Raw genomic sequence first — 12,890 nt, forward strand, 5'->3', positions numbered from 1 at the left:
TGGGTGGAGGGTGAGAGTGAGTGAGAGGGGTTGAAAGTGGGAGGAGGGAGCAATGAGAGAGTGAGACTGTGTGCGTGTGTGTGTGAGAGAGAGAGAGTGGGGTGGGTGGGTGGATGGGAGGATGGGTGGGTGGGTATAGGATGGGGAGGCTGCCCCGGTGCTCATATCCCAATGATGCACGTTGTTTACACAGCAGGTGGAACTGACGTCAGGCACGAGGCGATGCACCCCACCGACCTCACCCCCCCCTCCCCCTCCTCCTCCAACCCCAACGCCGTCACCAGCCGGGACAATGAACCCCCTCGGATCCGGCCGGCTCGCTCCGTCTCCCAGCCTAGCGACCCAGCCCTCTCTCCCAACACACACACACGCGCACACGCGCACGCACGCGCATCAGGACATACAAAGAGAGCTTCGTTTGCTTGGTTGGAGTTGGTGGTGGTGGTGGCGGCGGCGTTGCGCGTGGCTTTTGGTGGAGCCGTCGAAACTGCGCGGCGAGAAGGGAGAGATCTTCACACGCAACAACAACAACCTCAAGCGGTTGTCCGATACTTCAGTCGCTCAGAGGAGGAGGAGGTGGTTGGGGCGGGGGTTACATCCATTCAAGCAGAGAGATTGAATGCGCCTGTTTGAGTGTTACACAGACACACGCGTGTGTGTGGTTACTACCCAGCGGCACCAAAAAGGGGGGTTTGGGGGGGGGGTGTACAGCAAATGCACTTTGGTAAGTTGGCGACCGACTCTTTATTTTCTTTCTGTGTTTTGTTTGTTGGCTTGTTCTGTTCGACGGCGAGGGAAGACCGAGAGAGAGAGAGAGAGAAGTTAGGAGTAGTAGTAGCAGCGGCGGAGAGCCGAGGAGAGAGGGGAGCAAGGATGGAGAGACGGTGGCGATGTGGAACGGAGCGCTGTTGGAAAACTTGTGCCGTGCGCATTTGCGGGGGAGGGGGCTCCGCCCTTACAGAGAGACTCTCTCCACGCCCCCCCCCCCGCCACCAAATTCGTGGCTTTTTAAACGATAAAAATAACACGCGTGCGAATGTGTCGTGAGTTCAAGTTGTTGGTGCATTGGTGCAGCGGTAGTGTAGCGCCTTTTGCCGAGCACCCGGGCGACTCGGGTTAGATTCCTCGCTCGCGAATCCGGTGCTGGGTCTCCCTCTAGGTCGACTAGGACTCAAACTAGTACCCTCGTGTGGTGTTGTAAACGTCTCGCCACTCTGGAGACAAAGGCGGCCTGGCCTCGTGCTGGCCACACCAACGATCCTCGGTGTACCGTTCGGGCCTTCCAAAGGTGCTTGCGACTCGCTAACAGCACTTGCCCCAACAGTCTGTTAAAGGCTACACGGGGGATCTTTGTCAATACACAGGGAGCGATACTTCGCTATCTTCATGGACCGTACGAGAACGATGTGTGTGTATACACAGCATCGGGCACTTGGGGAGACAAAGGCGGCCGGGCGTAATGCCCGGCCACACCACCACCACGCGTGCGCTGTTCCGGGCGAGCACTTGCCCCAACAGCATCTGTGTTAGATACGGGCGATTTGTCTTTGTTGCGACAGTGTGTGCGTGTATACAGCTCGCTAACAGCACTTGCCCCAACAGTCTGCGAAGGCTGCACGGGGGATCTTTGTCTATACATCTCTGTGCTGGCAACGCAACAGCCCTCGACGCTTGCCTGTTTGTGTACGAATGTTGAACTTCTTTCGCACCGTACGTGCTTATCGGAGGTGCGTGGTTGATTGCGCAAGACGAATCCGGCGACCCGAGTTCGATTCCCGCTCACGACCAACACCGGTGACGACTAACTGAACAGGTCATGGGCCTCCCCTAGGTCGACTCGGCCTCAAATGAGTACCCAGTGCGGTGTGTAGGAAACGTCGCTACTGGGAGACAAAGGCGGCCGGGCGTGGTGTTGGCCACCCAGCCCCTTCGTGTGCCGTTCCGGCTTTCAATAGGTGCTCGCTAACAGCACTTTCCCCAACAGTCTATTAAGGCTATACGGGGGATCTTTATATTTGGAGAGGGCGGAGCGGTGGCGCATCGGTTTGCACACCGCACTACAAACTCGGATGTCCGAGTTCCAAGCGGAACAAAGACAACGATCGCCCGTGTAGCCTCAATATACTTTTGGGGCAAGTGCTGTTAGCGAGCACACAAAAATCAAGCAAAGACAAAGAGCCCCCGTATAGCCTAAGTATACTTTTGGTGCAAGTGCTGTTAAGAGATCACCTAAGAAGGCCGGCACGGCACACGAGGGGCTTGGTGGCCAGTAGCAACCACGCCGGGCCGCCTTTGTCTTCCAAGTGGCGTTTTATACATCGTACCAGGTACTTATTTGAGGCCTAGTCGACCTAGAGGGAGCTCCAGGGACGGTTCAAATTGTCGCCACTGTCATTGGTCGTGAGCGGGAATCGAACTGGGGTCGCCGCGCACAGCGCGCCAACCACTGCGCCACCGCTCCCCACGTGCTCACACAAACTCACAAATGTGCACATCTGCACACAATTTGAACCACCATTGGCCGTGTGACGTGCCACGTGTTTCCCAATTATCAGGCGCGTGCAGCGCATCGCGAACTTAATCGGCGCCTGCAACGATTTGAGTGAGTCCGCGGGTGGCGACTCTCACCCCCCCCCCCTCCCACGGGAGGCGAGTTACTCGGTTTACTGATAACGGGAGGCCTTGCATCGATTGCTTTGTGTTTTACCACGAGAATTGCAGCAGCGTTACAGGGTGCTCCAGATGACTTGTGACCCACATTTGTAGAAAACTTAATGTTTTGTTAAAAGGTTTAATACATAAATGAACAATCAAAGGAACAACATTTTGCGGTTAATTAATTGCGGGGGGGGGGGGGGTCACGAGACATCTGGAACACCCTGTAGAACAAATAGATGTTTCCCCCTCCGCCCCCCAATTGTTCCACCAGTAGTTATGATGAAAGTGTAATGGGTTCAACGGAGTCGCAGCCGTAGACTTGGAGGCAACACATTTATTCAGTTCCAACACACGGGGTAACTTTCCCCTTAACAGAATAACAACCTCTGGTGGTGACCACCAGGCTAACTACATTAATTACAACGTAACTGGTGTAGTTAGCCAGGTGGTGACCACCAGGCTAGCTACACCAGGTGGGCGTGGCCGGCTCCGCCCTTGGCCACGCCCACCTTCCAAAATCCTCGGGAAGGATCTGGATCCCAACCACGTGACCACCCATAGCCCCCACTATGGGCCCCTTTGTAGACTTAACCGGTCACGTGTCCTCCCGGGTGAACTAGAGTGCCATGGCCTTGAGTAACCTCATTCCTCCGGCCGGCACTCGCACACCCTGTCCTGTAGGGGCTGGCACTGCACGCAAGGCGAGGTGCCATCCAGCGCTGTCAACCAGCGCTCACCGGGCCCCTCTAGGGCCGGCCGTCACTGCACGTTGACATCCAGCGATGTCACTCCAAAAGCATAAACAACTCGGCTTGTCTTAACCCTTGTAAAACATTAAGATTCACATCAGCCACTCAGTCGAGACCATTCGTATGCGTATAGTAGTGCACTGTCTGTGAGCTCTTCACGTGGGTGTGAGATAATGTCTGCAAGTTGTGTAAATGCGAAGGCCTTGTGGATAGATCTCGCGTAGCAATAATCATGATCAAAATTCGGCACGCTCAATACACCGATGGATGAAGGCCTCTTCAAGCCGCATGATAACTGCTTCACAACCAGATGAGAGCCAATTGGGACTCAGGATATTTACTTCAAGGAAGACTTGGGGGAAACGGAGAGAACCAAATGTATCAGTTACATTTGCTTACAACAGTTGTAAACAACAGGTAAGGAAATAAGAGGGCGAATCGAAACACGGCACAGCAAAGCTGAACAAGTGCAACGATTGTCTCGTGAGTTTCAGGGATTATGAGTTATTCTCTATATGGAGTACAGGATATCATTACCGTTGTGTGTGTGGCTGTTACCGCTCTGTCAATCCACTGCTGGATGATGTCCTCCCCACGCCGTGCGGGTTAATGGTCCATACCTCGCCGCACTCGTTCAGTGCAGGTCGGTGAAAATATGAGGAAGCATGCTGACATGGGCGGGGGGGGGGGCATAGAAAGTACACCACAACAGTGGGGTTTTAAACTTGATTTGAAGCTTTCGTGACTGCAGGAATTACTCTTTGGTTCTTTCGGTAAAGTCACGTAGAAATAAAATAAATTAATTAATAGAAAACGACGTTTCGATCGCAACACAAGCAGTCATCATCAGTTGGAACTAAATTTGAGAGAGAGAGAAAACACAGACACGGAGACACAGACAGACACAAGCAGAGAGAGACAACAGAGACAGAGAGAGACACAACATAGACACACAGAGAGAGACAACACAGAGACACACAGAGAGAGACACAACATAGACACACAGAGAGAGACACACACCATAGACACAGAGACACACAGAGAGAGACACAACATAGACACACAGAGAGAGACACAACATAGACACACAGAGAGAGACAACACAGAGACACAGAGACAATACAGAGACACAGAGAGACACACAACATACCCACAGAGAGAGACACACAGAGAGACACACAGCATAGACACACAGAGAGAGACACAACAGATACACAGAGAGAGACACACAACATAGACAACACAGAGACACACAGAGACACAGAGAGAGAGACACACACAGAGAGACACAACATAGCGTCGTAGCAGCCTACAACAACAACCTGTTTGGTGGTGGGTCAACCCATGCACGAACGAAGCTTTATTCGCATTCGAGATCTGACGAAGTTACTGCGTGCATTCCTGGTGTGATGTTGCGACCATTGCCGTTCTAGTAAATTGATTGCATCGTTGTTGTTGTTGTTGGTACGCAGGTTTTACACAGCAACTGCGCTGCTTCTCGTGCCGGGGCCCAAACGAAGGTAACCCCGGAGCTTCACGACTCGGCGTGCAGTGTCAGAACATGTTTGAGTGATAAACAAATAAACCCGTAAAAACAAAGTTTTTCACTATAAATCCTTTATATGCGTGGCGGCTAGAGTCCTCTCGTCCTCTGGCTTGAGATGGCTGCCACCTATGGGTCAGATGATTGTCTGCCAGTATTAAGCAATTGGTAATTAAATATTTAATTTGTTTTCCCTAAACAGTGGAAAATTTTGGAATTTTTTTTCACGAACATTAATTGTCTCGCACAACGAGTCTGTGTGCAAAATGTCAGCTCGATTGGATCACGGGGAGTGGGTTAAAAAACGACCGAAAGATTTGCACGGTCGTAAGCAAGCAAGCAAGCACGCAAGCACGCAAGCAAGCAAGCGAACTTAATATAAAGGATTTAAAAATGGATATGTTTAGTACGTTTAATTTGTAAGTTGGCGTTTTCTGATACACGTTCCGATTGACCTCTGGCGTGACTCTGTGTCGTACGCAACGGCACTGTTTGTCAATCCGCATGTTGTAATTTTGACACGACCAATATCAATACTAGAATGGGGTTTTTTTTGTAGGGGGTTAGATCGCGTAAATATAAACGTGTCGTTAAACCCGCCACCACCCGACACACAGCCAATTAGAGGGTTTGCCACGTGAACAAAACGTGCCAATTCGTTACGAGTACAGCACACCGGTTGTGTGTTGGAGACGTCACAATTGTAAATGTTGTTGGGTTTACTCTCCAAGCACACACCGGGTGTGCTGTACTAGTAACGAATTGGCACGTTCTGTTTACGTGACAAACCTTTACGAATTGGCTGTGTCGGGTGGCGGCGGGTTTAACGACACATTTATATCCACGCGATCTCACCCTTTTGGCGTCCTCTGGTCTAACACCGTGTGGACCAATCGGTTTAAAAGACAATGCATAAATTATCAGAGCATGTTTTTTGTTTGCATTCTGACCACAAGTATTGTGGTTAATGCAGACATGATTCCTTGCAAAAGGTTTCAGTTTGGTGTTTTAACATCTTAACACCTGTTTTGTTGCTAGAAAAAAAGGTGAAAACCTATTCACAACCTCTACTATTATTATAATACATGTCATTGCGGAGCGTCCATAAAGTTCAGATGCGTCCGTCATAGCACGCGGTCATACACGGCTGAGAAACGTTATTGTTTATAGGGCCCGGTCGCATGTTAGTTTAGATTGTCAAAATATTTTTTTTTCCATAAAAGCTCGTGTCGCGCTTACGTTCTTTGACGAAATAGAGACGCTGGTCTAGTTAAATTTACAAAATGGATAAGCCGCCGAGGGTATCTGTCTCTGCACATAAAACTCTGAGAGATGATGCGGTTCGGGCGTTAAACAGACAGAGCAGTTTGAGAGATAAATAAACATCGTAAAGTTAGTTTTTCAATGATGGCCTTTGTTTAGCGTTTGCCTTTGGTTCAGCTATTTGCTGTGTTTCGTAAGATACTGCTGCTGATGCACTGTCTTCTGCTGCTGACAAACGTTGCCTAAAACAGCAGTAACAATAACAATCGCAGCAGCAGCAATAGCAGCAGCAGCAGCAATAGCAGCAACAGCAGCAATAACAGCAGCAAAAAATACAGCAACAGCCGCAACAACAGCAATGGCAGCAACAGCAGCAACAATAGCAGCAGCAACAACAGCAGCAATAGCAGCAACAACAGCAATAGCAGCAGCAACAACAATAGCAGCAACAGCAGCAACAATAGCAGCAGCAGCAACAACGGCAGCAATAGCAGCAGCAGCAACAACAGCAGCAATAGCAGCAGCAGCAACAACAATAGCAGCAACAGCAGCAACAATAGCAGCAGCAGCAACAACGGCAGCAATAGCAGCAGCACCAACAACAGCAGCAATAGCAGCAGCAGCAACAACAATAGCAGCAACCGCAGCAACCGCAGCAACAACAGCAGCCCTATTTTGACTTAAAACTTTCGTGACTGCAGGAATTAATATTCTTGGTTCTTATTTGAATTTTTTTGTTTTCCGTGGGTTTTTTGCTTTTACTAATTTCAATTGATTTTTATTTCAATTAAATTTTACTATTTTTATTGTGTTTTTTTGCTTTTATTATTTTCAAATGTTTTTTTTATTAAATAGTTTTTTTTATTTTTGGTTTTCTATCTACGTGACTTTACCGAAAAGAATCACGATTATAATCAATCCCCTGTTTCTGTATGCACGTTGGCCATCTATCCATCCATCCAAGCGGATTTTTTTCTTCCAGGGTAGCCTCAACCACCGCTTTAGCTGCCGAGATCTGATGATATGGGGCACACATTGAAGCTGATTTGGTTATTGGAAACAAATACATATTTATACAACTAATAATAGCAATGTAAATCCCCCCCTTATCCCGACCTAGTTAAGACTCCCACAACATTCCAGTCTGATAAAAATCTTCCACTTGTGCTTGCTGCTGCTGCTGCTGGGTGGGGAGGCCTTGGGGTCACCTGAGGACACAGCCGCGCGACCTGAAGGAGCGTTGGCGGGCCGCGCCTCGCTTTGACAAAGACAAAAGTCCCCCGTATAGCCTTAACACACTTTTGGGGCAAGTGCTGTGAGCGAGAGGAGCCACTGCACGCGACGGGGTGGGTGGCCGCCACCGGGCAACTTTGTCTCCCGAGTGGCGATGTTTTTGCACGGAATCGGGATGTTTGTACTGGAGGAAATCCGATGCGCTGTGAAGCTCTCTTTCATAGTTGTCCAGTAGGGGCTTGTCAGAAAGTTACCACACCAGGTAGTCATTTGAGGCTGAGTTGACCTACGCGAAGCCCGGGACCGGTTCAGATAATCGTCACTGGTGTTGGTGGCCGTGAACAAGGAATCGAACTCGGGTTGTCGGGTTCGTACTGCGGTGCCGCCAAGCACTGCGCCACTCACGCGCGTCCAGCAAAGTGATTGTATCATTCTGGCTCGCCTCGGGCCAGCATGATACGGCGAGGGCCCACGTCAATTTTGCCACTTTTTCACGAACCCCCACTGTGAAAGTTTTCCTTGGAAGCTGAGGGGTAAGGGACCTTTTTATTGGGGAGGGGCAATGCGATGGTGGGATGTTACGGGTGTCCAGCTTGGATTGGGAGCCGTGGGGGTCATGGCCCACGGGTTACGGAGGGCACGTAGAGATCAAGGGTTACAGCAGGAGTGCGGCGTGCGTTAAATGGTTGCAGGTATCGGAAGTGGTTGAGGAGGGGGAGGGGGGGTGGTTGGCATGGGGGCATGGGAGTACATTTGGTTCATTTGGTAAAGGTTCAGGGACCGGGTTGAACACAAACTGGGTTTTTAAGACGGGGGATATATTCCTTAGCTCGTTGGAATCAAAATGTTTTCGCACGCGTTGTGTAACTGGCCATACTTGTGTAATGACGACTTCGACGTACTTGTCTTGAGATGGTTTATTTATTTAAGGTGCCACGTGCTCACACTCAAACAGGCGGAGACCCCCACTGCAACAGCCCCGAGTCTCCCGCGCATCTCTCTTTTATATACGTTCCGAGGCCACGCCCCCATTCCCGAACCTTCTCGCTGGTTCTAGACCGCTCGCTCTACCCGCAGACTGCACCGTCCTCTTCCGTCACCTGGCCACGCTCTTATTCTCCATCATTCCCGTAGCCACCAGTCCATTAGTACTGCAAGCGGACTCCCCTCCCTGTCATTACCTCCCGTGGCCACTAATCCCTTCGCACTCTAGGCTGACTCCCCTGTCATTACTTCCCGTGGTCACTAGTCCACTAATACTCTACTTACATTACACTTGTAACCAACCATATCTGCGCTCCGCTCAATTAGAGGCGAACTCCTCGGTTTTTATTGCTTTCTGTTGCACAGAAGGAGAAAACAACTAAACGTATTCGAATTAAATCCCCCTGTTTTTCTGGAATACACCGAGTATCTCAAGATTGCATTTTTTCCACGCAAAATCGTTTAGCTGTAATCAACCACCTTTGGGTGTCCCTTTGCTGTCATTTTCTCTAACAGAGGCATCCTCATTGTAATTGGAATGAATCTGTCATGTGAAACTTATAAAATATTAATGTACACGTACATGTGTAGAGCTCTTTGTTGATCTACTGCTGGATGAATGCCTCCCGAATGCGTCGGTAGTGGCAATTGTTTTCACCGTACTTCACCACGCTGGTCAGTGTAGGTTGGCGAAGGGGGCGGTGAGAGCAGGCCAGTCCTTTCAGTACTTTCCACTGATGTTAGCCGTCGCCAGTAATCACACTCTGGTCCCCAGGATTGAGAGTGTGGCGCGCTAACTGCTGCTCCCCACTATTCCTTCTGACTAGAATCATTATTGTTAAAGGAGGTATTGTGCAATACAGTCAAATGCATCCTGTCAATTTTCCAAAAAAACACGCCGCTAATTTGAACCAAACGGCACACATTCAAATAAATAAGCGAAATGGAAAAACCCGGCAATAGCGCTGCGTGACACGTTAGTCGATGGGTGGAGATGCGTTGTGCATGATGTAAAGAGCCACAGCTTAGTAAGGGAACCACCAGTAACAGCGGGGGACGCGGAGACGTTTATTTTGTATGGATTTACCTTGCACGGCGGAGTTGCATCACTGGGGTCCACTTGGGTGGCGCGCGCGTTCTCACAAACCGATGATGGCCCCGTGGTCTAGACTAACAATGGAGGGGAAACCCGCTCGAAAGAGGACATCCACCGTTGAGAGATGGAGCGCTGAAATCGGCTCGCGTGCTGTTGTTTGTGTGCATTGTTGCATCACAAGACTGTGGGAGGTGTAGCCGCGGCCTGCGGAAGCTTTCGTTCTGCAGTGGATAGATCAAGGGTAATCACGATAACTCTTCCACGCACGCCGAATGGCTGGGTGGCAAAGTGGTAGAAGGCATAACTTATGATCTGAAGGTTGCGAGTTAAAATTCCGGCTGGGGACGTTGACTAAGCCCAGCATCCCTGGATTGATAAAATTAGTGCCACTTTTGCGTGGAAGTTCACGGTAAAGTTGTCCTACGGATAGCCTCACTCCTGCCATGGGAGCGAGGCAGTGCGTATATTATATCACGTGTCTTTTTTTATTTAATCACTTGCACACCGACGGCATGTGGAAAGCTGTTTTGTTATTGAATTAAATCCAGACCAGTAGCCACGTGAACTTTTTTTTTCCTTAAAAATCTTGGCCACGGCTGCCAAGAGGAGGGAGGGGGGGGGCAGGACCAATTTTCCGCATCGGGTAAAAAAAAAATGCTCGGCGTTCCTTTCTCGACTAACCTCTCCACCTCGACTCGTTCTTAACCCCCCCCCTGCCATCGGCACGCCGCGCTGCATCCGATATTCGATTGCCCCGCCGATGCCGCGATGCCGATCAGAATGAGAAGGCCGACAAGAACGTCTCGAGCTCGCCCACGCGGACCGATGGGCGAAAATCGCCGCGCTTGACGCGACGTAGCGACGGGGGGTGGTGGAAGAGGCCGAATGTCCTTGCCGCAAAATCCTTCCAATTCCCTGGCTGGCCCTTCCCCCCCCCTTTATTTTCGGTGGCGCGAGAAAACCGCAGATGGCGATTTGTCGTCGGCGTTCCACGCTCCTCGACTTATTTTGCTCGCAGCATGCGTCACTGATTGGGAGACACCGTGGACATCGCGTGATGAGTGCGACGTCTCCCCTAATAACAACAACAACAACAATTTGTGTGTTTAGTTTGTGGTTGTTCCTTCCCTTGCAACTCCGATTAGCGCGGTTGGCTACGTACGGCGCGCAAAGAAGTTCAACGCACATGCGTACACAATCTAAAGGTGCGCATACTCTTAGGGTTTTTCGGTAAAGTCACGTAGGTAAAAAGTAATTTAAAAAAAAATAAAAGTAATAATAGAAATAAAATAATATAATGCTTTTATTAATTTAAATTTTCTTTTTTACCTACGTGACTTTACCGAAAAAAACCTAAGAGTATGAATCCTTGCAGTCACGAAAGCTTCAAATCTGAACTTAAAGGTGCGCAGTTTTTCGTTCGCTCACGCAGAGAGAAAGAGAGAGTGATTGAGAAGCGCCGTAAACACCACCGGCTCGCTGGGAGGCTTGTTGTACCACTGTCAATGCAGCAGCAGCAGCATCGCTGAATAATCTCTTCACTTGGCGTACCGCACATCGCCTCTTTCTACGCTCGCGAACACATCGTGCAGTGGGAAGCTTCTACGAGCGAGCCGAAGTCGCCCCAACAATGATCCAACACCTCCCCCCCCCAATGTCCGGGAGTCTCATTCCTATTTGGAGATCTGAGTGCCGCAGACGGGGGGGTGCAGATAGTGCACTCGTTATCAGTGGTGCTACTGCTTGCGGTTTGTTAATGATACACCGCACGTTTGAAGAGTGACAATGGCAAATGGTGCTGGCAGGCAGTGCCAGGTATTCGGCTTTCTTGGGACGGAATGAGGCTTGGCTCCAACGAGGCACCTCCAGGGCACCCACAGGTCTCCTGCCAGGACAAAGCAATTATTTGTTTTTACAACACAAAAAGTCCGCCGGACCATGATTGCAATTTACCTTTTCATTCATCATTTATCTTTTGGGTACATAGTGATCGTGAATGGCACAAGCGTGGTGGGTGGGTGGTTGTTATGCTGAAGGAATGCACCTGGCACACCAGTGCCGAGTGCTTTTTTGTGTTGGCTTTAAACGACAAACATTGTTTGTGACACTGCGGGCAGTGGCCGGTTCGTTTGTTTTATCGAATGTATATATATGAAGGTAAAGGTGCAGACCTGCAATTACTCGCTCACGTCACTGCTTGCTGAAGGAGCTCGATAAAACCCCCTCTAGGGGTGATTTGGCCTGCTCTTCCACGCTGGCCATGAAGCCTTGGAAGAGGTGCGATGTATCCACGCTCTATCCCACCACACTCGACCGGACCACTGACATATTGTGGTGTAGCCATAGCTATAAAATGAACGAACAGCACAAATGCTTAATGTACGTACGGCCCTTTTGTCGATCCACTGCCGGATGAAGGCCTCCCCATGACATGTCGCTGATGGTAGTAGTTTGACCAATACTGCAACGCTGGTTCAGTACGGGATTGTGAAGCTGGGGATGTTAGCTGTAGCTGGGAATCGAACTCGGGTCGCTGGGTTCCCGCAAACCACTGTGCGTTGGGACTTGGCCACATGAGGTCTACCACCTCGAAAAGACTATCCAACAATAGCCATCGCTGCAAATGTCTCTTAGCTCCACTAGTCGGGCACCAGACGGAATATTTCTGACCTGGTAACAAAACCACGATCGTGATTTTAGCGCCACGCTCAGACACCTGCGCCGCTGTAAGGGCCTCGTGCGGCAAATAGAAGTGGCCGAGTTGTGTGTCATCGTGTGGTCAGTGGTGCCAAGATCGGCCTCCGTGGAGGAGGCTCGTGAAGGACGCCAATGGGCAGTTGGAGGCAGTCGCCCTTCAGCGACAGTGGTGGGCAGAGGTGTGCCGCTCATGACAACGAGTGTAGTGCCGGGTTTCTAAAACTAAGCAAGTTAGCACAGTCGGGGGCATAGTCGGTGCCTCTGCCGGTCATCTCAGTCAACCCATGGCACCTGTGGCCTGTCCCGTGACCTCCTGCCGGTGGGCCTTCCACACTTAGCGTGACCTCTAGGTGCACGTAGCATGGCACGGGCTAGGTGGTGATGTCGCTGCCACTTGGTGACGAGTGGCGGTTGTGGTTGTTGCCCGGCAGATCTCCTCGAAAGTTTGTATTTGGCCCTCGGCAATAAAAAGATTCCACACCCTCCCTCTAGTCCATCGCTACGGGAAGCGCCACCGCACAGGGTGTCCACCCCGGCAATCTCGACATTCATTTCTATTTAATCTATCCTCCTCGCAGTGAGAATTGGCGAGGGATTACATCGTGCAGCTGTCAGTGTCGCCCGTCTCTCTCTCGTGTGTGTGTGTCTCTTCCTCCTCCTCCTCTCT

The 12,890-nt window shown here is 50.4% G+C and overlaps 1 protein-coding gene across 3 annotated transcripts in view; it reads left to right on the plus strand.

Moving 5' to 3' along the window:
* The first annotated feature begins 613 nt into the window (after positions 1-613).
* LOC133349435 (forkhead box protein P1-like) overlaps positions 614-12,890 on the plus strand; it is a 267,516-nt gene continuing 255,239 nt past the window's right edge. For 2 of the 3 annotated variants that reach the window (XM_061562858.1, XM_061562865.1), the window contains exons 1-2: positions 614-724; positions 4,880-4,927. The gene's annotated coding sequence lies outside the window, so the exon portion shown is untranslated. Of the gene's footprint in view, positions 725-1,197; positions 1,289-4,879; positions 4,928-12,890 lie in introns of those variants that run through there. The other variant, XM_061562859.1, reaches the window with a different exon arrangement.

Source organism: Lethenteron reissneri, chromosome 30 (assembly GCF_015708825.2).
Source record: "Lethenteron reissneri isolate LAM-NWPU_2019-01 chromosome 30, ASM1570882v1, whole genome shotgun sequence".
Lineage (NCBI taxonomy): Eukaryota > Metazoa > Chordata > Hyperoartia > Petromyzontiformes > Petromyzontidae > Lethenteron > Lethenteron reissneri.